General features: G+C 47.0%; 1 non-coding gene across 1 annotated transcript; it reads right to left on the bottom strand.

Annotated features, from left to right (window-relative positions):
• Positions 1-23,724: 23,724 nt before the first annotated feature.
• Positions 23,725-23,840, bottom strand: LOC120366539 (U5 spliceosomal RNA). The gene has a single exon (XR_005581175.1). It is a non-coding gene; the product is annotated as a U5 spliceosomal RNA (small nuclear RNA).
• Between the last annotated feature and the right edge of the window lie 494 nt (positions 23,841-24,334).

The following is a 24,334-nucleotide window of genomic DNA, read 5'->3' as shown; positions in this document are numbered from 1 at the left end:
TGTTTTCGGGTCTCTCATGAGAAGAAACAAGACCTAGGCCAGGCAAGGTGGCTCCTGCCTATAATCCTAGCATTTTGGAATGCCTCGGTGGGTGGATCACCTGAGGTCAGGAGATGGAGACCAGCCTGGCCAACATGATGAAACCCCATCTCCACTAAAAATACAAAATTAGCCAGGCATAGTGGTACATGCCTGTAATCCCAGCTACTCGGGAGGCTGAGGCAGGAGAATCACTTAAACCTAGGAGGCAGAGGTTGCAGTGAGCCAAGATCATACCACTCTACTCCAGCCTGGGCAACAAAAGTGAAACTCCATCTCAAAGAAAAAACGAAGCAACAGAAACGACCTAAGGTTTACTAAAGTGCTTGGAAAGATGCTAAGAGAGATTATAGTAAATTCAGCTAGGCAAGCTGAAACTAAGATGATGGCACAATTTTAAGAAGGGAATGTAGTCTGGGCGCAGTGGCTCAAGCCTGTAATCCCAGCACTTTGGGAGGCCGAGGTGGGTAGATCGCAAGGTCAAGAGCTCGAGACCATCCTGGTCAACAAGGTGAAACTCCGTCTCTACTAAAAATACAAAAAATTAGCTGGGCATGGTGGCGCGTGCCTGTAATCCCAGCTGCTCAGGAGGCTGAGGTAGGAGAATTGCCTGAATCCAGGAGGTGGAGGCTGCGGTGAGCCGAGATCATGCCATTGCACTCCAGCCTGGGTAACAAAAGTGAAACTCCGTCTCAAAAAAAAAAAAAAAAAAAAAAAAGAAGGGAATGTAAGCTTCAAAATCAGGAAACAGGTAAGTACACACACATAGTGTATTTGGTACTCCTTGAACAAATAGACTTTTCATTCATTTACTTAACAAATACTATTGAATATACCAGGCATTGTCCTAAGCACTGGAGATATAACTGACCTAAGCACTGGAGATAAAACTGTCCTAACCACTGGAGATACAGCAGTATACAAAACAGACCCATGTAGGCTGGGCATAGTGGCTCATGCCTGTAATCCCAGCACTTCAGGAGGCTGAGACAGGTGGATCACATGAGGTCAGAAGTTCAAGACCAGCCTGGCCAACATGGTGAAACCGCGTCTCTACTAAAAATACAAAAATTATCTGGGCATGGTGGTGGGCACCTGTAATCCCATGTACTTGGGAGGCTGAGGCAGGAGAATTGCTTGAACATGGGAGGTGTTGGTTACAGTGACCTGAGATCCCACCACGGCACTCCAACCTGGGCAACAAAGCGAGACTCCTTCTCATAAAAAAAAAAAAAAAAAGACCGGGCCGGGCGCGGTGGCTCAAGCCTGTAATCCCAGCACTTTGGGAGGCCGAGGCGGGTGGATCATGAGGTCAAGAGATCGAGACCATCCTGGTCAACATGGTGAAAACCTGTCTCTACTAAAAATACAAAAAATTAGCTGGGCATGGTGGCGCGTGCCTGTAATCCCAGCTACTCAGGAGGCTGAGGCAGGAGAATTGCCTGAACCCAGGAGGCGGAGGTTGCGGTGAGCCGAGATCGCGCCATTGCACTCCAGCCTGGGTAACAAGAGAGAAACTCCGTCTCAAAAAAAAAAAAAAAAACAAAAAAAGACCCAAAAAATCTGGGCTGTCATGGAGCTTACATTCTAGAGGAAGATAATAAATTATGGTGATGCCCTAAGAAGCATAAAGCAAGGACAAGGATATAGAAAATATTAATGGTTGAAACTTAGAAAGAGTGGCCAGGGAAGGACTCACTAAAAAGATAACATCAGAGTAAAGACCTGAAAGAAGTAAAGAAATGAGCTATGCAAATATTAGGAAGAAAATTTCAGGTCAAGTAAACAGCAAGTACAAAGGCCTCTCTTCTAAGAGTAAGACTCCCTGAGATCAAGGATAAGCCTCCCTCATCAGACAGGGACTTCTGAGATTCTCCATCAGCATAGATCTCCTGATCCAATAATTTTTCCTTCTCTGCCTTCTTTTAAATGGAGACCAGGTTGCTTAGCACCTGTTCCTCGGCCAGCCTGCCATATCCCTCTAACCTCTATGGAGGTCATCCATCCTTAAGGAATGGAAAGGAGTCCTGGTGCAGTGACTCACACCTGTAATCCCAGCACTTTGGGAGGCTGAGGTGGGTGGATCACTTGAAGTCAGGAGTTCAAGACCAGCCTGGCCAACATGGTGAAACCCTGTCTTTTTATTTATTTTTTTTTTTGAGATGGAGTTTCGCTCTTGTTACCCAGGCTGGAGTGCAATGGCGCGGTCTCGGCTCACCGCAACCTCCGCCTCCTGGGTTCAGGCAATTCTCCTGCCTCAGCCTTCCGAGTAGCTGGGATTACAGGCACGCGCCACCACGCCAGCTAATTTTTTGTATTTTTTTTTTAGTAGAGACGGGGTTTCACTATGTTGACCAGGATGGTCTCGATCTCCACCTCCTGATCCACCCGCCTCGGCCTCCCAAAGTGCTGGGATTACAGGTTTGAGCCACCGCGCCCGGCTAAACCCTGTCTTAAAAAGAAAAGAAAAGAAAAGAAAAGAGCCGGGCGCGGTGGCTCAAGCTTGTAATCCCAGTACTTTGGGAGGCCGAGGCGGGTGGATCACGAGGTCAAGAGATCGAGACCATCCTGGTCAACATGGTGAAACCCCGTCTCTACTAAAAAATACAAAAAACTAGCTGGGCATGGTGGCACGTGCCTGTAATCCCAGCTACTTATAAGGCTGAGGCAGGAGAATTGCCTGAGCCCAGGAGGCAGAGTTTGCAGATCGCGCCATTGCACTCCAGCCTGGGTAACAAGAGCGAAACTCTGTCTCAAAAAAAAAAAAAAAGGCTGGGCGCGGTGGCTCAAGCCTGTAATCCCAGCACTTTGGGAGGCCGAGGCGAGTGGATCACGAGGTCAAGAGATCGAGACCATCCTGGTCAACATGGTGAAACCCCGTCTCTACTAAAAAATACAAAAAATTAGCTGGGCATGGTGGTGCGTGCCTGTAATCCCAACTACTCGGGAGGCTGAGGCAGGAGAATTGCCTGAACCCAGGAGGTGGAGGTTGCGGTGAGCCGAGATCGCTCCATTGCACTCCAGCCTGGGTAACAAGAGCGAAACTCCGTCTCAAAAAAAAAAAAAAAAGAAAGAAAGAAAAGAGCCGGTCGAGGTGGCTCAAGCTTGTAATCCCAGCACTTTGGGAGGCCGAGGCGGATGGATCACGAGGTCAAGAGATCGAGACCATCCTGGTCAACATGATGAAACCCCGTCTCTACTAAAAATACAAAAAATTAACTGGGCATGGTGGCACGTGCCTGTAATCCCAGCTACTCAGGAGGCTGAGGCAGGAGAATTGCTTGAACCCAGGAGGCGGAGGTTGCGGTGAGCCGAGATTGCGCCATTGCACTTCAGCCTGGGTAACAAGAGTGAAACTCCGTCTCAAAAAAAAAAAAGAGAAGAAAAGAAAAGAAAAGAAATGGAAGGGAAGTGGGGAAATTTCCCTAGAAAAACCAATACCTCTTCACCTTCCTAGGAGTGATTCATATTTGTCAGTTTCTAGGTGTGAATCCCAGTGTTGATTCACCTGGAGCCAAAAGAGGCTGAATAGGATGCCAGTCCTCTACCCTGTGTCTTTCCCTCCCAGGGCACCTAGACAGTAGCCAGCATGCCTGCTGGCCTGCCAATAGCAATACAGAAAAAAGGGACACCGCCGGGCGCTGTGGCTCAAGCCTGTAATCCCAGCACTTTGGGAGGCCGAGGCGGGTGGATCATGAGGTCAAGAGATCAAAACCATCCTGGGCAAAATGGTGAAACCCTGTCTTTACTAAAAATACAAAAAATTAGCTGTGCATGGTGGTGCGTGCCTGTAATCCCAGCTACTCAGGAGGCTGAGGCAGGAGAATTGCCTGAACCCAGGAGGCGGAGGTTGTGATGAGCCGAGATCGCGCCATTGCACTCCAGCCTGGGTAACAAGAGCAAAACTCCATCTCAAAAAAAAAGAAAAGAAAAAAGGGACACCAACCTGCACCCTTCCTCTTTCCCTCTTCTTTCTTTCTCCCTTTGTATACCAGACATTTGCAATGTCTAAGGACAGAGACAGAAAAGGCAGACAACCACCTCTACAATATTTCATTCATTTAGCCATCCAGTATTGATTAAGTCCTACCGTGTGCCAGGCACCACAAGTCTGCAAAGATTCTTTCAAGGCAGCCCAGTGAGGGAAGCAGATAGGTGTCCAGAGAATGATGGCACCTGGCAGAAAATAAACTGAGTCCCCTAAGTAGCACATTCCATGCCAGAGGAGTAGAGAAGAAATTCAGGTACACTTAAGAAATTGGGAGATTTCAGGCCAGGCGCGGTGGCTCACGCCTGTAATCCCAGCACTTTGGGAGGCCGAGGCGGGTGGATCACGAGGTCAAGAGATCGAGACCATCCTGGTCAACATGGTGAAACCCCGTCTCTACTAAAAATACAAAAATTAAAAAAAAAAAAATACAAAAATTAACTGGGCATGGTGGCACACGCCTGTAGTCCCAGCTACTCCGGAGGCTGAGGCAGGAGAATTGCCTGAACCCAGGAGGCGGAGGTTGCGGTGAGCCGAGATCGCGCCATTGCACTCCAGCCTGGGTAACAAGAGCGAAACTCCGTCTCAAAAAAAAAAAAAAAAAAAAAAGTCGTCGGTTGGGTGCAGTGGCTCACGCCTGTAATCCAAGCACTCTGGAGGCCAAGGCGGGCGGATCACCTGAGGTCAGGAGTTCAAGACCAGCCTGACCAACATGGTGAAACCCTGTCTTAAAAATAAATAAATAAGGCCAGGCACGGTGGCTCACACCTGTAATCCCAGCACTTTGAGAGGCCAAAGCAGGTGGATCACGAGGTCAAGAGATCGAGACCATCCTGGTCAACATGGTGAAACCCCGTCTCTACTAAAAATACAAAAAATTAGCTGGGCATGGTGGCGTGTGCCTGTAATCCCAGCTACTCAGGAGGCTGAGGCAGGAGAATCGCTTGAACCTGGGAGGTGGAGGTTGCAGTGAGCCAAGATCGTGCCACTGCACTCCAGCCTGGGCGACTGAGCAAAACTCCACCTTAAAAAAAAAATTATCTGGCCGGGCGCGGTGGCTCAAGCCTGTAATCCCAGCACTTTGGGAGGCCGAGGCGGGTGGATCACGAGGTCAAGAGATCGAGACCATCCTGGTCAACATGGTGAAACCCCGTCTCTACTAAAAATACAAAAAACTAGCTGGGCGTGGTGGCGCGTGCCTGTAATCCCAGCTACTCAGGAAGCTGAGGCAGGAGAATTGCCTGAACCCAGGAGGCGGAGGTTGCGGTGAGCCGAGATCGCGCCATTGCACTCCAGCCTGGGTAACAAGAGCGAAACTCCGTCTCAAAAAAAAAAAAAAAATTATCAGTGATAATTTTTTATCATGTTAGTCAGGCTGGTCTGGAACTCCTGACCTCAGATGATCTGACCACCTCAGCCTCCCTAAGTGTTGGGATTACAGGCGTGAGCCACTGAGCCTGGCCTCACTGATAATTTTTTTTAATGCTTCAAGGCTCTAATTTTCACCTAACAAATTTGCAAAAGCTAAGAGGATCAGGTATATCCAATGCTGGGTCTGATGCAGTGACTCATGCCTATAATTTCAGTACTTTGGGAGGCCAAGGCGGGAGGATCCCTTGATGTTTAGGAGTTTGAGTCCGTCCTGGGCGACAGGACCTTAGCCTGGTCACCCAGGCTGGAATGCAGTGGTGCAATCATAGATTATTGCAGCTTCAGGCTGGGCGCGGTGGATCAAGCCTGTAATCTCAACACTTTGGGAGGCGGAGGCGGGTGGATCACAAGGTCAAGAGATAGAGACCATCCTGGTCAACATGGTGAAACCTGTCTCTACTACAAAAAAAAAAAAAAAAATTAGCTAGGCATGGTGGCGCGTGTCTGTAATCCCAGCTACTCAGGAGGCTGAGGCAGGAAAATTGCCTGAACCCAGGAGGCAGAGGTTGCAGTCAGCTGAGATCGCGCCATTGCACTCCAGCCTGGGTAACAAGAGCGAAACTCCGTCTCAAAAAAAAAAAGAAAAAGAAAAAGAAAAAAGAAAGAAAAGAAAAGAAAAAAAAAGATTATTGCAGCTTCAAATGTTGGGGACTGGTCCGGGATGGCACATCTGCCAGGGGTCTCTCAACCTGCAAGAGGTTCCCAAAACCTGGAAGAGAGTGTGCGCTTAAAGAAATAGAGACAGAAAGTGTGGGGGTCTGGAGGGCTGTGAAGGCAGTGCCTAAACAGCAGATTTATTTTTCAAAGGCCAGGAATAAATACACTTTCTTTGCTCTGGTTTACATCATTGCAAGAGGAAATGCAAATCTATACCTTACATGGCCTATACAATAGAGAAGTCAGATACACAATCAGTGGTTGTAAAAAGTAATAGAATTTCCTATGATCACAAAGCTTATTTACATCCAGGCATTATTCCGCATGGCTGCAGGTATTTTTGGTTTGATCCTGTTTTAGGACTCATGTGTGAAAAGGTTTTCTGGTTTTGCTCATCAGAATATCTTTTAACCAGATTCTCCTTTGTCTGCTCCTGACTCAACTCCATTCAGGACTCTCTGAGTCTGGGATCAAAGCCATCCCTATAGTGGCATTTGCTTTGCAAATATCCCCACAGTTAAACAATTATCTAGGGTACAAGGCAGTCATGCAAGTAAAGAAAAGGTTAAAGCTATTAAAAGTTAAAAGCAGGCCGGGCGCGGTGGCTCAAGCCTGTAATCCCAGCACTTTGGGAGGCCGAGGCGGGTGGATCACAAGGTCGAGAGATCGAGACCAACCTGGTCAACATGGTGAAACCCCGTCTCTACTAAAAATACAAAAAATTAGCTGGGCATGGTGGCGCGTGCCTATAATCCCAGCTACTCAGGAGGCTGAGGCAGGAGAATTGCCTGAACCCAGGAGGCGGAGGTTGCGGTGAGCCGAGATCGTGCCATTGCACTCCAGCCTGGGTAACAAGAGCGAAACTCCGTCTCAAAAAAAAAAAAAAAAAAGTTAAAAGCAGGACTGGGCGCGGTGGCTCACGCCTGTAATCCCAGCACTTTGGGAGGCCGAGGCGGGTGGATCACAAGGTCAAGAGATCGAGACCATCCTGGTCAACATGGTGAAACCCCATCTCTACTAAAAATACAAAAAATTAGCTGGGCATGGTGGCGTGTGCCTGTAATCCCAGCTACTCAGGAGGCTGAGGCAGGAGAATTGCCTGAACCCGGGAGGCGGAGGTTGCGGTGAGCCGAGATCGTGCCATTGCACTCCAGCCTGGGTAACAAGAGCGAAACTCCCTCTCAAAAAAAAAAAGTTAAAAGCAGAAACTGGTTGCTGGTAAAGAGTCACTCGGTCTAGCAGCACTGCATAGTTTAGGCCCAAATGATATCATGGTTGATAGAAATCATGGTTGATAGAAATCATGGTTGATTAGAAACTGATCAGTCATCTTTCAGTCCCTTCTTTCCGATAGCTCGACTGCCTCCAGTAGGAAACTGTGTTTGGGATCAAGCTCACAGTATAGTGAGACCCAAGCCTTTTGGGGGTCTCACACAGGAATGTTTCCCACATTCAAACTTCTGGACTTAAGGGATCCTCCTGCCTCAGCCTTCTTAGCAGCTGGGACCACTAGTGCATGGCACCATACCTGGCTAATTATTTATTTATTTGTTTGTTTATTTATTTTTTTTAATTGATACAGGTTTCACCTTATTGATCAGGCTGGTCTTGAACTCCTGACCTCATGAGACACCCACCTCAGCCTCCCAAAGTGTTGGGATTACAGACGTGAGCCACAATGCCCGGCTTATTTATTTTTTTTAAGCTTTGTTTGTTTTGTTTTGTTTTGTTTTGAGATGGAGTCTTGCCCTGTGATCCAGGCTCCAGTACAGTAGCACGATCTCAGCTCACTGCAAACTCTGCCTCCCAGGTTCAAATGATTCTTCCACCTCAAGCTTCCAAATAGCTGGGATTACAGCCATGTACCACCGCACTTGGCTATTTTTCATATTTTTGGTACAGATAGGATTTTGCCCTGTTGGCCAGGCTAGTCTCTAACTCCTGACCTCAAGTGATCCACCTGCCTCTGCCTCCCAAAGTGCTGGGATTACAGGCATGAGCCACTGTGCTCAGCATTCTTTTTTTTTTTTTTTTTGAGACAGGTTCTCACTCTGTCACCCAGGCTGGAATGCAGTGGCATGATCTCAGCTCACTGCAACCTCTGCCTGCCTAACTCAAAAGTTCCTCCCATCTCCGCCTCCAGAGTAGCTGGGACTATAAGCACACACCACCACACCTGACTAATTTTGTATATTTTTGGTAGAGACAGGGTTTCACCATGTTGCCCAGGCTGGTCTCAAACTCCTGAGCTCAAGCGATCTGCCAACCTCATCTTCCCAAAGTGCTAGGATTATAGGCATGAGCCATGGCACATAGGCCTTTGTGCAGAACATAATGGGCACATCCATGCTTGGCTTTCTTGCTTGAGGAGGAAGAGACTGACACCTATGGAAGGAGGGTAGAGGCATCCTCTGAGGATGTGCACCTGTGCAGCAGGATGCCCTAGGACACCAGCCTCCTAGCCCAGAACATCATGGGAAACTTCAGTGGCTTCATTTGCTTCTTGAATTGCTGTGACAAGAAGTTGGCAAAGGAAACTCCCAGAAAGTTGGAAAGGCTTCTTTGGAAGGAAAAATTAACAGATGGAGTTTACAATTTTACTTTGGTTCTCCTATCAGAGTGAATGCCAGATGTTTTCTTTTCTTTTTTTTTTTTTTTGAGACAGAGTTTCGCTCTTGTTACCCAGGCTGGAGTGCAATGGCGCGATCTCGGCTCACTGCAACCTCCGCCTCCTGGGTTCAGGCAATTCTCCTGCCTCAGCCTCCCGAGTAGCTGGGATTACAGGCACGTGCCACCATGGCCAGCTAATTTTTTGTATTTTTTTAGTAGAGACGGGGTTTCACTATGTTGACCGGGATGGTCTCGATCTCTTGACTTCATGATCCACCCGCCTCGGCCTCCCAAAGTGCTGGGATTACAGGCTTGAGCCACCGCGCCCGGCTGCCAGATGTTTTCTTCTGCTTCGAAGGTAATGTTAGATCAAAAGGGCTCTTTTGCCCAAAAATAATGAAACGTCAGTATACACAGTTAGTTGTGGGGACATGAACAAGTGAATCCTGTGCCAAGTCAGCAAAGTGTGATTTGCTGCTGTGTGAATCCAAGGTTTAGAGTTACCATTCTAATTTTCTCTTTTTCTTTTTTAATTATTTTATTTTATTTATTTATTTATTTTGAGATGGAATTTCTATCTTGTTGTCCAGGCTGGAGTGCAATGGCGCGATCTCCACTCACTGCAACCTCCACCTGATGGGTTCAAGCGATTCTCCTGCCTCAGCATCCCAGTAGCTGGGATTACAGGCGCCTATCACCATGCCCAGCTAATTTTTTGTAGAGACAGGGTTTCACCACGTTGGCCACTCGAACTCCTGACCTCAGGTGATCCACCCGCCTCAGCCTCCCAAAGTGCTGAGGTTACAGATGTGAGCCACCACACCTGGCTTTCTCTCTTTTTATTTTTTTGAAACGGGGTTGTGCTCTGTCACCCAGGCTGGAGTGCAGTGATGTGATCACAGCTCACTGCATCATTAACCTCTGGGGCTCAAGCAGTTCTCCTGCCTCAGCATCCCAAGTAGCTGGGACTACAGGCATGTGCTACCTCATCCAGCTAATTTTTTTAAAAACATTTTTGTAAGGCAGGGTGCCTGTGGTGACTAATGCCTATAATCTCAGCACTTTGGGAGGCCAAGGTGGGTGGATCACGAGGTCGAGAGATCGAGACCATTCTAGTCAACATGGTGAAACCCCGTCTCTACTAAAAATACAAAAAATTAGCTGGGCATGGTGGCACGTGCCTGTAATCCCAGCTACTCAGGAGGCTGAGGCAGGAGAATTGCTGGAACCCAGGAGGCGGAGGTTGCGGTGAGCCGAGATCGCGCCATTGCACTCCAGCCTGGGTAACAAGAGTGAAACTCCATCTCAAAAAAAAAAAAAAAAGGGAGACTCCCTGGAGCTAAAAATGCCTTAGACAGGGGTTATCCAGGCTCTCATTGTCCCTTAGGAAGGAGGGTGGAGCCTTCCTAGCCAGAAGCTTCTTGCTTGCATGCTGCCCCCATATACTGATAACCTTCTCTTGAGATACCCCATAGCAGTCATGTGAGCAAACAAATGCCTTACTTCGGCACCTGGAGGACTGTGGGTATAAAGTGTCTAAAAGGAAAGCCCAGCTTTGCCAAACAGCAAATGCAATATCTGAGGCTTACCATCTGGAAGGGGCAACGCAGCCTAGAAGCAGAGAGGAAGCAAGCTGCTTGCAAAGTGACAGAACCTGACACTCAAAGGCAGATGAGAGAGCTCCTGGGAGCGGTGGGTTTTGTAAATTGTGGATTTCCAAACTTCGCAGTACTAGCCAAACCCCTCTATGATGTGACAAAGTGGGGAGACAAGGAGCCCTTTGAATGGGGATCCCAGCAGCATCAGGCCTATCAGGAACTAGAAACAAAACTAATGTCAGCACCAGCTTTTGGTCTGCCTAACAAAGCCTTTCACATTATATGTGGCAGAAAGAGAAAAAGTGGCAGTTGGGGTCCTTAGTCCAAACAGTAGGACCTTGGCCCAGGCCTGTAGCTTACCTCTCCAAGCAGCTGGATGGAGTTTCCAAAGGATGGCCCCCATGCTTAAGGACCCTGGTAGCAACTGCTCTGCTAGCACAAGAAGCAAATAAGCTAACTCTGAGACAAAACCTAAATATCAAGGTACCTCACGCAGAGTAGTGACTCTAATGAATACCAGAGGGCACCACTGGTTATCAGATGTTAAGCTGACCAAATACCAGGGCCTACTCTGTAAAAATCCCCGCATCACCATTGAAGTCTACAACACCTTAAACCCCATCACTTTGCTCCCAATGTCAGAGGGACCTGTTGAACACAACTGTGTTGAAGTCCTGGACACAGTCTATTCCAGCAGGCCTAATCTTTGGGATCAGTCATGAGCAGTAGCAGACTGGGAGTTGTATGTGGATGGGAGCAGCTTTGTCAATCCAGGAGGGGACAGATGTGCAGGCTACGCTGTGATAACTCTGGACACTGTAAGCAAGGCCAAATCCCTGCCTCAGGGCACCGTGGCTCAAAAGGCTGAACTAATTGTTTAACTCAAGCCCTAGAGCTGAGTAAAAATAAGGTGGTAAATGTTTACACCTCTCGGTATGCCTTCCCGATGTGCCTTCCCGACTCTCCAAGTACCTGGAGCACTGTACAAAGAGAGAGGCCTGTTAACTTCAGGAGGAAAAGAAATAAAGTATCAGCATGAAATTTTGAAGCTGCTAGTAGCAGTCTAAAAGCCCTGGAGGGTGGCGGTCCTGCATTGGATATCAGTGGGCCCACACCTCCGTGGCCCTGGGAAATTCCCGAGCGGATTCAGCAGCTCGTATATAGGGCTGCATCTGCCCCCTACCAAATAGCAGTTACAGCCCCGCTGATTCTGCCACTGATTCCCCAGATCTCTGATCTAATACCTACTTACTCTAAGGAGGAAAGAGACTTTCCCCAGACAGAACGGGGCAACTGATTAAAAAAGGATGGATCAGGCTGGGCGCGGTGGCTCAAGCCTGTAATCTCAGCACTTTGGGAGGCCAAGGTGGCTGGATCACGAGGTCAAGAGATCGAGACCATCCTGGTCAACATGGTGAAACCCCATCTCTACTAAAAATACAAAAAATTAGCTGGGCATAGCGGCGCGTGCCTGTAATCCCAGCTACTCAAGAGGCTGAGGCAGGAGAATTGCCTGAACCCAGGAGGCAGAGGTTGCGGTGAGCTGAGATCATGCCATTGCACTCCAGCCTTGGTAACAAGAGCGAAACTCTGTCAAAAAAAAAAAAAAAGGATGGATCCAACTGCCAGATGGAAGAATAGCAGCACCACAGCTGCTGGGGGCAGCACTTGTACAAGCCGTACATGAGGCCACTCATTTAGGTCAAAAGTTGCTTGAAAAGATGTTGGGCCAGTACTTTTACATCTCACATTTAGCAGCCTTGACCAAAACTGTGGCACAGCGATGCATTACATGTCGGCAACACAATGCGAGGCAGGGTCCAACTATTTCCCCTGGAATTCAAGCTTATAGAGCAGCTCCATTTGAAGATCTCCAGGTAGACTTTATTGAAATGTCCAAGTGTGAAGGACATAAGTATTTGTTAGTCCCGGTGTGCACAGACTCTGGATGGGACTGAAAAAGCCCATGAAGTAACCCGTGTGCTGCTTCGAGATCTTATCCCTAGGTTTGGACTGCCACTGCACATCGGAGTAGACAGTAGATCAGCATTTGTGGCAGATTTAGTCTGGAAAACAGCAACGGCCTTGGGTAGCACCTGGAAACTGCACACTGCCTACCGACCTCAGAGTTCCAGAAAAGTGGGGGGAAAAAAATGAACTAGACCATCAAAAACAGCTTAGGGAAAGTGTTTAGGAAACAAGATTAGAGTGGGTGCAGGCACTTCCCTTAGGATTATTCAAAATTGGAGGCACCCCCTTTAGAAAAAACAGGATATTAACCTTTTAAGTCTTTTTTTTTTTTTTTTTTTTGAGACAGAGTTTCACTCTTGTTACCCAGGCTGGAGTGCAATGGCGCGATCTCAGCTCACCACAACCTCCGCCTCCTGAGTTCAGGCGATTCTCCTGCCTCAGCCTCCTGAGTAGCTGGGATTACAGACAGGCACACGCCACCATGCCCAGCTCATTTTTTTTTGTATTTTTTATTAGAGACGGGGTTTCACCATGTTGACCAGGATGGTCTCGATCTTTTGACCTCGTGATCCACCCGCCTCAGCCTCCCAAAGTGCTGGGATTACAGGCTTGAGCCACCGCGCCCAGCTTAAGTCTTATACCATAGCCCCCCTCCCCTACTTTGGGCACCCCTAGGAACTCCTCAGGAGTGGGGAGAGATTGAGTTAGGATGCTAGTTACCAGCTCTAAGGAGAGTTGCTTAGGATACTTCAACCTAAGTAAATAACAAATGTCCTGTAAGCCTTTTTCTCCCCAGTTCACCCTTTCTTACTAGGTAATCACGTGTGGATAAAGGACGGGAGTACAGCCCTTCTAAAGCCACAATGGAAAGGACTTCAGACCTGATCCTGACCAATCCCACAGCTGTGAAGGTAGAGGAAATCCCAGCCTGAATCCACCACAGCCGTGTAAAAACCAGCAACAGCTGGGACTTAGACCAAGGCAAGGACTGCAGAATCACTTTAAGAAGGACAACAAGCCTTGCTCCAGCCACATCCCGGAAGCTGGCTGGTCCACGCACGGCCGAAGCATGAGGAGATTCATCGTGGGACTTGTTCTTAATACTTGGACTTGCACAGTAGGAACATTAATTCTGAAGAATGCCCTCAGTATGTACACCAGGTAGGACGTAAAAGTTACTCTTTTGTCCTGCAGTTCTTATAAATGTACAGGGACACAGAGGGAACCTGTTTATATATAATGGTACTCAATATAAGGTGTGTAATCCATGAGATGGACGGGTAGCTGTGTCATAGGTATCGTTAAACCTTCTTTCTTCCTATTATCTGTTAAGATAGCTGAGCTGTTAGGGCATGCAGTTTACTCCACTAGGGAGAAGAGAGACCTAAAACTAGGGAATTGGACAAATGATGAGTGGCCACCGGAGAGAATTATTAAGTACTATGGGCTGGCCACATGAGCTGAGGATGGCTCACGGGGATACTGGACCCCTATTTACATGCTCAACCAGATCATCCGGTTGCTGGCTGTTTTGGAAATACTAATGAAATGGGCAAAGCTCTGTCCCTCTTGGCCCGACAAGAAACTCAAATGAGAAACGCAATCTATCAGAACTAGCTGGCCCTAGATTATTTGCTAGCAGCTGAAGGGGGAGTCTGTGGAAAATTTAGTCTAACCAACTGCTGTCTGCACATAAATGACCAGGGGCAACCAGTGGAGGATATTGTATGAGACATGACCAAACTGACACACGTGCCTGTATAGGTGTAGCACAGATTTAACCCTGAGTCCTTATTTGGAGGTTGGTCCTCATCCTCGGGAGGATTCAAAACCCTAATCATAAGTGTTATAATAATAATAGATGTTTGTTTACTGCTCCCTTGTCTACTGCCCCTGTTCCTTCAGATGATTAGAGGATTCATCACTACTGTAGTTAGCCAAAAAGTGACATCACAAGTGTATTATATGAAAGATTATGGAAAGTGAGAATGAAAGTGAGACCTCTCACTAATAAAGTGGTGAGGGTCTCAAAGGAGGGAATGGAGAGAGAGACCCAGGCATCTCAGATCAACTTCCTCTTTTCATTCCTAAGACTATAAACTTCCCCTTTTCATTCCTAAGACTGTAAACTGAAGCCCTTTTCATATGTAATTCCTAAGACTGTAAACAGACACCCTTTTCATATGTTAAGCTATAAACCTAAAATTCTTCCACGTGTAGCATCTAAAGTATAAGCCTATATAAAGAAGGAACCTTCCTTTGTTAGGTGAGTTTGGATATTAGGCAAATACGCCACCTTGCTCATGGCCGAATAGACTCCTTCCTCCAATATTCGGTGTCTGAGAGATCTGTTTCCCGCGGCCGCTCCTGCAACAGTCCCAGCTACTCGGGAGGCTAAGGCAGGAGAGTTGCTTGAACCCAGGAGGTGGAGGTTGCAGTGAGCCGAAATCGCACCATTGCACCCCAGCCTGGGTAACAAGATCGAAACAACGTCTCAAAAAAAGAAAAAAAATTATTTTTGGAAAGATGAAGTCTCACTATGTTGCCTTACTTGCATTTTCTTAAAAATATTTTTTACACAAAACACATGAATTCTTTTTTTTTTCTTTTTTTTTATTAACACATGAATTCTTTCCCATTTTAAATGATTCAGACACTGGAAAGTGCATTTTAGGGCCAGGTGCAGTGGCTCACTCCTATAATCCCAGCACCTTGGAAGTTGAGGCAGTCTGATTACTTGACAACAGGAGTTTGAGACAAGCCCGGGCAAGTAGTGAGATCCTGACTCTACAAAAATACGAAAAATTGGCCCAGAACGGTGGCTCGCGCCTGTAATCCCAGCACTTTGGGAGGCCGAGGCAGGCAGATCACGAGGTCAAAAGATTGAGACCATCCTGGCCAACATGGTGAAACCCTGTATCTATTAAAAATACAAAAATTAGCCAGGCATGGTGGTGGTACATGCCTGCAGTCCCAGCTACTCAGGAGGCTAAGGTGGAAGAATCACTTGAACCCGGGAGGGGGAAGTTGCAGTGAGCTGAGATTGCACCGCTGCACTCCAGCCTGACAGAGCAAGACTCCACCTGAAAAAACAAACAAGCAAACAAACAAAAATACAAAAAATTAGCTGGGCATGGTTATACATACTTGTAGTCCCAGCTACTCAGGAAGCTGAGGTAGGAGAATCGCTTGAGCCCAGGAGGCCGAGGCTGCAGTGAGCTGAGATCACCACTGCCCTCCAGCATGGGCAACAGAGTGACACCAGGTCTCAAAAAAAAAAAGAAAAGAAAAAAGAAACTATATTTTAGGGATGTTGTGGGGTGTGTGGTGTGCTCCTCAGATCTCTCCTCTTCTGAACTGCTGCAACCTTTATTCTCCCAGCTGCTGGGAATGTTAAGATCTATCAGCTGGCGGTCAAGCACCCCACACTGTTAAAAATGCACGAGTTGGCCGGGCTCGGTGGCTCCCACCTGTAATCCAAGCACTTTGGAGGCCAAGGCAGGCGGATCACCTGAGGTCGGGAGTTCAAGATCAGCCTGACCAACGTGGTGAAACCCTGTCTTAAAAAAAAAAATAAATAAATAAACGAGTTGAGAGGCCAGGCACGGTGGCTCAAGCCTATAATCGCAGCACTTTAGGAGGCCGAGGCGGGGTGGATCACGAGGTCAGGAGATTGAGACCATCCTGGTCAACATGGTGAAACCCCGTCTCTACTAAAAATACAAAAATTAGCTGGGCATGGTGGCGCACGCCTGTAGTCCCAGCTACTCGGGAGGCTGATGCAGGAGAATTGCCTGAACCCAGGAGGCGGAGGTTTCGGTGAGCCAAGGTCGTGCCATTGCACTCCAGCCCGGGTAACAAAAGCGAAACTCCGTCTCAAAAAAAAAAAAAAAAATGCACGAGTTGAATGAAGAGACCCACCCCCCTCCCCGCTCCCCACCCCCCCGCCCCACCCAAAACAGGCTTCGTTTGAGCCACAAAGCTGTTTATTCAACTGGGTGCAGGTAGGCTGAGACCAAAAAGGGCATTAGTGAAGGATGGTGGGATAGGAGATGGTTTTATAGGTGGAAAGTTACAGAGTAAGATCAGTTACAGTGGTGGGGGGCAAGGGCAAGGAGTATACATTACCATAAGTTTAGTTACAATTGCAGGTGGGATAAGAGTAGTTAAGATGGTAGGGTGGGGTGAGAAGTATTCACATTATCATAACAGTTAAGATGGCAGGATGGGGTGAGGAATATTCACATTATTATAATTACAGCTAAGATGGCAGGTAACAGCTAAGATGGCAGGGTGGGGTAAGCCATCTTTTTTTTTTTTTTTTTTTTTTGAGACGGAGTTTCGCTCTTGTTACCCAGGCTGGAGTGCAATGGCCCGATCTCGGCTCCGCCTCCTAGGTTCAGGCAATTTTCCTGCCTCAACCTCCTGAGTAGCTGGGATTACAGGCACGTGCCACCATGCCCAGCTAATTTTTTGTATTTTTAGTAGAGATGGGGTTTCACCATGTTGACCAGGATGGTCTCGATCTCTTGACCTCGTGATCCACCCACCTCGGCCTCTCAAAGTGCTGGGATTACAAGCTTGAGCCACCGCGCCCGGCTGGGGTAAGCCATCTTAACCGAGGGAAGCTCCGCTGGGTTATCAGGGATAATGGTGGACTCGATGAGGGGGATGTAGGGGGTGATTAGCTGGAGCAGGCAGGACTTCAGACTTTCTGGGTCCAGGCTTGCACATGGAGGCCTGACACACACAACACTGCCAAGTGTGGTGGCTCACATCTGTAATCCCAGCATTTTGGGAGTCCAAGGTGGGCAGATCACCTGAGGTCGAAAGTTCGAGACCAACCTGACCAACATGGGGAAACCACGTCTCTACTTAAAAAATACAAAATTAGCCAGGTGTAGTGGCGCATGCCTGTAACCCCAGCTACTCAGGAGGCTGAGGCAGGAGAATTGCTTGAACCCAGGAGGCGTATGTTGCAATGAATTAGTGAATTGAGATCATGCCATTGCACTTCAGCCTGGGCAACAAGAGCAAAATTCCGACTCAAAAAAGAAAAAAAAGGCACCCCACACAACCTTAGCTGAGAAGAGCTGCCTCATTTAAAGTAATGCCTATGGTAACCCACATTCAAAAACTGATTAGTGCAGGGTTATAAAAACCCCATTACGGCCAGGCGTGGTGGCTCACGCCTGTAATCCAAGCACTTTGGAGGCCAAGGCGGGTGGATCACCTGAGGTCGGGAGTTCAAGACCAGCCTGACCAACATGGAGAAAACCCGTTTTTTTAAAATAAATTAAATTAAATTAAATTTAAAAAAGTATTAGCTGGGCATAGTGGCGCATGCCTGTAATCCCAGCTACTCAGGAGGCTGAGGCAGGAGAATTGCTTGAACCCAGGAGGTGGAGGTTGCGATGAGCCGAGATCATGCCATTGCACTCCAGCCTGGGTAACAAGAGCGAAACCCCGTCTCAAAAAAAAAAGAAAAGAAAAAGAAAAAAACCCTTTACTCTGGCCCCAGTGAGGGACAATTTTGCAGGGCCATCTTAGCTCCAGTGCTCTGCATGGAATTAACTTGAGACTTTTTCGTAAATGCACTGCAACCTAAGCAGTCTTTCTTCTTTCACTCTCCCAAGGATGGTGATGCTAAAAGCACTCTTCAGTAAACTTTCTAGATTCAAATTTCTGCTTCCTGGGTACTCCAATTTACAATAACTAGTGCCAGGAGAGATCCAAGAAAGTAAACCCTAGCTCGCTGCTTAGGACACTGATTCTCCCACACCTGAGACTGACATTGCCAGGACTGCAGGGTTGGGGAGACTCAGCTGTTTCTGTCTTCCAAATAAAACTGTTTGTCTAACTCAAAAAAAAGAAAGAAAAGAAGTGAACCCTAAAATGAAATTTGGGAGTCAGTCACTCATCAGTCTGTTGACAATGAGGATATTATCACTAGTGGTAGGTGAAACACTGTTAGCCCCTAGCATGTGATAGTAATACAATTGTTAAAAATTTCACCAGGTAGAGTGACTCACACCTGTAACCCCAGCACTGTGGGAGGCTGAGGTGGGCAGATCGCGAGGTCAGGAGTTCAAGACTAGCCTGGCCAATGTGGTGAAACCCATCTCTACTAAAAATACAAAAATTAGCCGGGCGTGGTGGCTCGTACCTGTAATCCCAGTTACTTGGGAGGCTGAGGCAGAAGAATAGCTTGAAACTGGGAGTAGGAGGTTGCTGTGAGCCAAAATCATGCCATTGCACTCCAGCCTGGGTAACGAGCGAAACTCCATCTCAAAAAAAAAAAAAAAAAATTAGTGGGGAGTGGTGGCTCACCTGTAATCCCAGCTACTCAGGAGGCTGAGGCAGGAGAATCACTTGAACCTGTGAGGTGAAGGTAGCAGGGAGCTGAGATTGTGCCACTGCACTGCAGCCTGGGTAACAGTGAGACTGGAGGCCAAGTACAGTGACTCACACCTGTGATCCTAGTACTTTGGGAGGCTGAGGCACTTATGGATCACCTAAGGCCAGGAGTTCAAGACTACCGTGGCCAACATGGTGAAATCGTGTCTGTACTAAAAAATACAAAAATTAGCTGGGTATGGTGGTGGGCACCTGTACTCCTAGCTACTTGGGAGGCTGAGGCAGGAGAATCCTGGGGGACGGAGATCACAGTGAGCTGAGATCATGCTATTCCACTCCAGCCTGAGCAAAAAGAGTGAAACTCCCATCTCAAAAAAAAAAAAAAAAAGAAAGAAAAAGAAATATTAGAACTGCTGTAGGAGATGGTGAAGTGGAGATCAAAAGACTAAGAGAAGAAGAAAGTTAGAATGGATATACCATGTAGAACCAGTAAACTCACCAAATGACTCTTTTTCCACGGGAGAACTCCAAGGAATGCTCTGATGAAAATGACATTAGAGGGGCCGAGCAGGTTGACTTCATGCCTCTCATCTCAGCCCTTTGGGAGGCCAAGGTGGCTGAATCATTTAAGCTCAGAAGTTCAAGACCAGCCTAGGCAACACAATGAGACCCCATCTCTACAAAAAATATTTTTAAAAATAGCCAGGTATGGTGGCATGTGCCTATGGTCCCAGCTATTCAGGAAGCTGAGATGGGAGGATTGCTTGAGCCTGGGGGTGGACAAAAGTTGCAGCAAATCAAAGTCATGCCACTGCACTCCAGCCTGGATGACAGAGTGAGCCCCTGTCTCAAAAAAAAAAAAAAAAAAAAAAAAATGACATTGGTATTACTGAGAAACTTAGTGGTAGTTGCCCTTGCACTTTCAGAACAGGGTACCTTGATAGCAATGGGAATAGTAGTACCTCAAAATAATACGGGCCAGATAGCAGCCTGTAACCATCAGAAGCAAATAGTTGCAATTATAGTGATCTTTGAGTTGGAACAGCAGCCAGAGGGAGGCTGACCTGCAGAGAGCGATGAAGATGGCCAGTAGTACATGATGTTCCTAAAGGTGAGATGGCCAACAAGGATATTACACAACCCAGGCAATTAAAAGAAACCCAGACTAGATGATGAAGAAGCTGAGTCATGATTCATTGCTCAGTTTCTGAATCAGAGCTAGTCTTCAGACCTGCAACCCAGTGACTGAAGCAGAGGCCAAGTCTCCAGAAGGAGGACCCATGACAATATAGTAAATGTATTTGACAATGATTCCTCCAGTCCTTCCTCAAAAAGATCCACTAGCATTTGTTTGGGCAGCCAAACACAAGGGAAAGAAAAATATTATCTAAGCAATTCAAGGACTGTTGGACACAAGGTCTAAAATGAAATTGGTAGTAGTATGGGACCCAAAGCATCCTCAGGATCCCCCCGGGACCCAAAGCATCCTCAGGATCCCCCCAATAGAGTTGGTGCATATGGAGACTCTATAATAAATGGAGTCCTGGCCAGGTGCGTTGGCTCACGCCTGTAATCCCAGCACTGTGGGAGGCCGATGCAGGTGGATCAAGAAGTCAGGAGTTTGAAACCAACCTGGCCAAGATGGTGAAACCCTGTCTCTACTAAAAATAGAAAAATTAGCCAGGCACGGAGGCAGATGCCTGTAATCCCAGCTACTTGGGAGGCTGAGGCAGGAGAATCGCTTGAAACCAGGAGGCAGAGGTTGCGGTGAGCTGAGATCACGCCAGTGCACTTCAGCCTGGTGACAGAACAAGACTCCATCTCAGGCCGGGCGCGGTGGCTCAAGCCTGTAATCCCAGCTACTCAGGAGGCTGAGGCAGGAGAATTGCTTGAACCCAGGAGGCGGAGGTTGTGGCGAGCCGAGATCGTGCCATTGCACTCCAGCCTGGGTAACAAAAAAAAGCGACACTCCATCTCAAAAAAAAAAAAAAAAAAAAAAAGAGATCGAGAGCATCCTGGTTAACATGGTGAAACCCTGTCTCTACTAAAAATACAAAAAATTAGCTGGGCATAGTGGCACATGCCTGTAATCCCAGCTACTCAACAGGCTGAGGCAGGAGAATTGCCTGAACCCAGGAGGCGGAGGTTGCGGTGAGCCGAGATTGCGCCATTGCACTCCAGCCTGGGTAACAAGAGCGAAACTCCGTCTCAAAAAAAAAAAAAAAAAAAAATCTCAAACATAAATAAATAAATAAATGGAGTCCTGGCCTAGGTTTAGTTCACAGGGAATCCACTGTATGTACAGACACACCCAGTTGTTATGTCCCCGGTTGCCAAATATATGAATAAAATCAACATAATTGGTTATTAAAAGAACTAACACATTGGCCCCATAACCTGTGAGATAAGAGCTATCATCATGAAAAAGACCAAATAGAAGCCTCTGAAACTTCTCCCTACCCCAGCAAGTAGCAATCAAAAACAAGATCTTAGCCAGGCGCGGTGGCTCAAGCCTGTAATCCCAGCACTTTGGGAGGCCGAGGCGGGTGGATCACGAGGTCGAGAGATCGAGACCATCCTGGTCAACATGGTGAAACCCCGTCTCTACTAAAAATACAAAAAATTAGCTGGGCATGGTGGTGCGTGCCTGTAATCCCAGCTACTCAGGAGGCTGAGGCAGGAGAATTGCCTGAACCCAGGAGACGGAGGTTGCGGTGAGCCGAGATCGCGCCATTGCACTCCAGCCTGGGCAACAAGAGCGAAACTCCGTCTCAAAAAAAAAAACAAAAAAAACCAAGATCGTATCTTACGGGTAGTGGAAGAGATCAATGGCACTCTTAATGATTTAAAAGATGCAGAAGTAATAGTCCCTATCATAATTTATTTTGGTTCAGCAGAATCCTAGATAGATTCTGAAGGATGTCCAATGGATCCAGTGGACTATGGCAAACTCAAAAAAGTAGTAGCTCCAATTGCAGGTGCTATACCAGATTTAGGATCTTTGCTAAAGCAGATTTAACGTTACCTCAAATACGTAGTACTTGTGATACGTGACCATTAATCTTGCGAATGCATTCTTTTCCATCTCTATGGAAAAGGAGGATCAGAAACAGTTAACTCTCACTTGGAATGGACAATAGCATACATTATAGTATTGCCCCAGAGATATGTTAATTTAATGTCTACTATCATAATATATTCTGAGGCTGTGTGTGGCTCATGCTTGTAATCGCAACAATTTGGGTGGCTGAGGCAGGAGGATCACTTGAGCCCAGGAATTTGAGGCGAGCCTGACAACATGGCAAAACCCTGTCACTACAAAAAATATATATTTAACCTCTTTTTTTTTTTTTTTTTTTGAGACGGAGTTTCGCCCTTGTTACCCAGGCTGGAGTGCAATGGCGCGATCTCGGCTCACCGCAACCTCCGCCTCCTGGGTTCAGGCAATTCTCCTGCCTCAGCCTCCTGTGTGGCTGGGATTACAGGCACGCGCCACCATGCCCAGCTAATTTTTTGTATTTTTAGTAGAGACGGGGTTTCACCATGTTGACCAGGATGGTCTCGATCTCTTGACCTCGTGATCCGCCCGCCTCGGCCTCCCAAAGTGCTGGGATTACAGGCGTGAGCCACCGCGCCCGGCCCAAAAAATATATATTAAAAATTAGCCAAGTGCCGGGCGTGAGCCACCGCGCCCGGCCCAAAAAATATATATTAAAAATTAGCCAAGTGCCGGGCGCGGTGGCTCAAGCCTGTAATCCCAGCACTTTGGGAGGCTGAGGCGGGCGGATCACGAGGTCAAGAGATCGAGACCATCCTGGTCAACATGGTGAAACCCCGTCTCTACTAAAAATACAAAAAATTAGCTGGGCATGGTGGCGCGTGCCTGTAATCCCAGCTACACAGGAGGCTGAGGCAGGAGAATTGCCTGAACCCAGGAGGCGGAGGTTGCGGTGAGCCGAGATCGCGCCATTGCACTCCAGCCTGGGTAACAAGAGTGAAACTCCGTCTCAAAAAAAAAAAAAAAAAAAAAAAAAAAAAAAAAAAAAAAAAAATTAGCCAGGCATGGTGGTGTAGCTGGAACAAGACCCTGCCTCAAAATTAGATAGATAGATAGATAGATAGATAGATAGATAGATAGATAGATAGATAGATATTCTTTAAAAGAGAGAGAGAGAGAGAGAGAGAGAGATGGGGTCTCATTCTGTTGCCTAGGTTAGTCTTGAACACCTTGGCTCAAGTGATTCCTTCCCACCTTGACCTCCCGAAATGCTAGGATTACAGGTATGAGCCACTGTGCCTGATATATATATCACTCATAATGATTGCTATGATGGCACATTTAATGATTTAAAAGATGCAAAAGTAATAGTCCCTATCATAATTTCTTTTGGTTCACTGTAATTTCTTTTGGTTCACTGGCAGGGTGAGTGGATCACTTGAGGGGTCAGGAGTTCAAGACTAGCTTGACCAACATGGTGAAAGCCCATCTCTACTAAAAGTACAAAAATTAGCCAGGCGTGGTGGCATGTGCCTGTAATTCCAGCTACTCAGGAGGCTGAGGCATGATATGTATACATATATCGGGCTCAGTGGCTCATGCCTGTAATTCTATATACATATATACATACGTCCTATATACATATATGTAGGATTACAGGCATGAGCCACCGTGCCTAATATATGTATGCGTGTGTGTATGTATATTACACATATATAGGATTATAGGCGTGAGCCATTGTGCCTGATATATGTGTATATATACATATTCCAAAGGGACTTTGACCATCTGAATACACTACAGAACATCACCGCTGGGCACAGTGGCTCACGCCTGTAATCTGGTGCTGGTATTGAGGACAGAAAAGTAATCAGACTAGATGTGTAAAAAATGACAAATTTGTCTGGGCGCGGTGGCTCACTCCTGTAATCCCAGTACTTTGGGAGGCCGATGTGGGAGGATCACGAGGTCAAGAGATCAAGACCATCCTGCCCAACATGGTGAAACCCCATCTCTATTTATTTAAAAAAAAAAAAAAAAAGGGCAAATTCAATAGAAGTCTTTTTTTTTTTTATCACCCTGCAGAAACAGGGCCTAAAAAAATTGAATTAAGACTCAGAATTGTTCCTCTCCACAGAAATCTTTAGTAGAAGGCGAAATATTTATACAGTTTGAAGAGAAACCAGAGTATCATTACAAGTCTTTTAAAGATACGTGTTCTTGCCGGGCGCGGTGGCTCAAGCCTGTAATCCCAGCACTTTGGGAGGTCGAGGCGGGTGGATCATGAGGTCGAGAGATCGAGACCATCCTGGTCAACATGGTGAAACCCCGTCTCTACTAAAAATACAAAAAATTAGCTGGGCATGGTGGCACGTGCCTGTAATCCCAGCTACTCAGGAGGCTGAGGCAGGAGAATTGCTTGAACCCAGGAGGCGGAGGTTGCGGTGAGCCGAGATTGCGCCATTGCACTCCAGCCTGGGTAACAAGAGCGAAACTCCGTCTCAAAAAAAAAAAAAAAAAAAAAAAAGATACATGTTCTTTCAAATGTGGGAGATAAACTTTATGAAGATTCAAAGGTCCACCACAACAGTTAAGTTTTTTGTTTTGTTTTGTTGTTTTGTTTGAGACAGTCTCACTCTGTTGCCCAGGCTGAAGTGCAGTGGTGCCATCTCAGCACACCGCAAC

Source organism: Saimiri boliviensis, chromosome 2 (assembly GCF_048565385.1).
Source record: "Saimiri boliviensis isolate mSaiBol1 chromosome 2, mSaiBol1.pri, whole genome shotgun sequence".
Taxonomy (NCBI): domain Eukaryota; kingdom Metazoa; phylum Chordata; class Mammalia; order Primates; family Cebidae; genus Saimiri; species Saimiri boliviensis.
The sequence above is the reverse complement of the archived record's forward strand: the minus strand, read 5'-3'. Positions and strand labels throughout refer to the sequence as shown.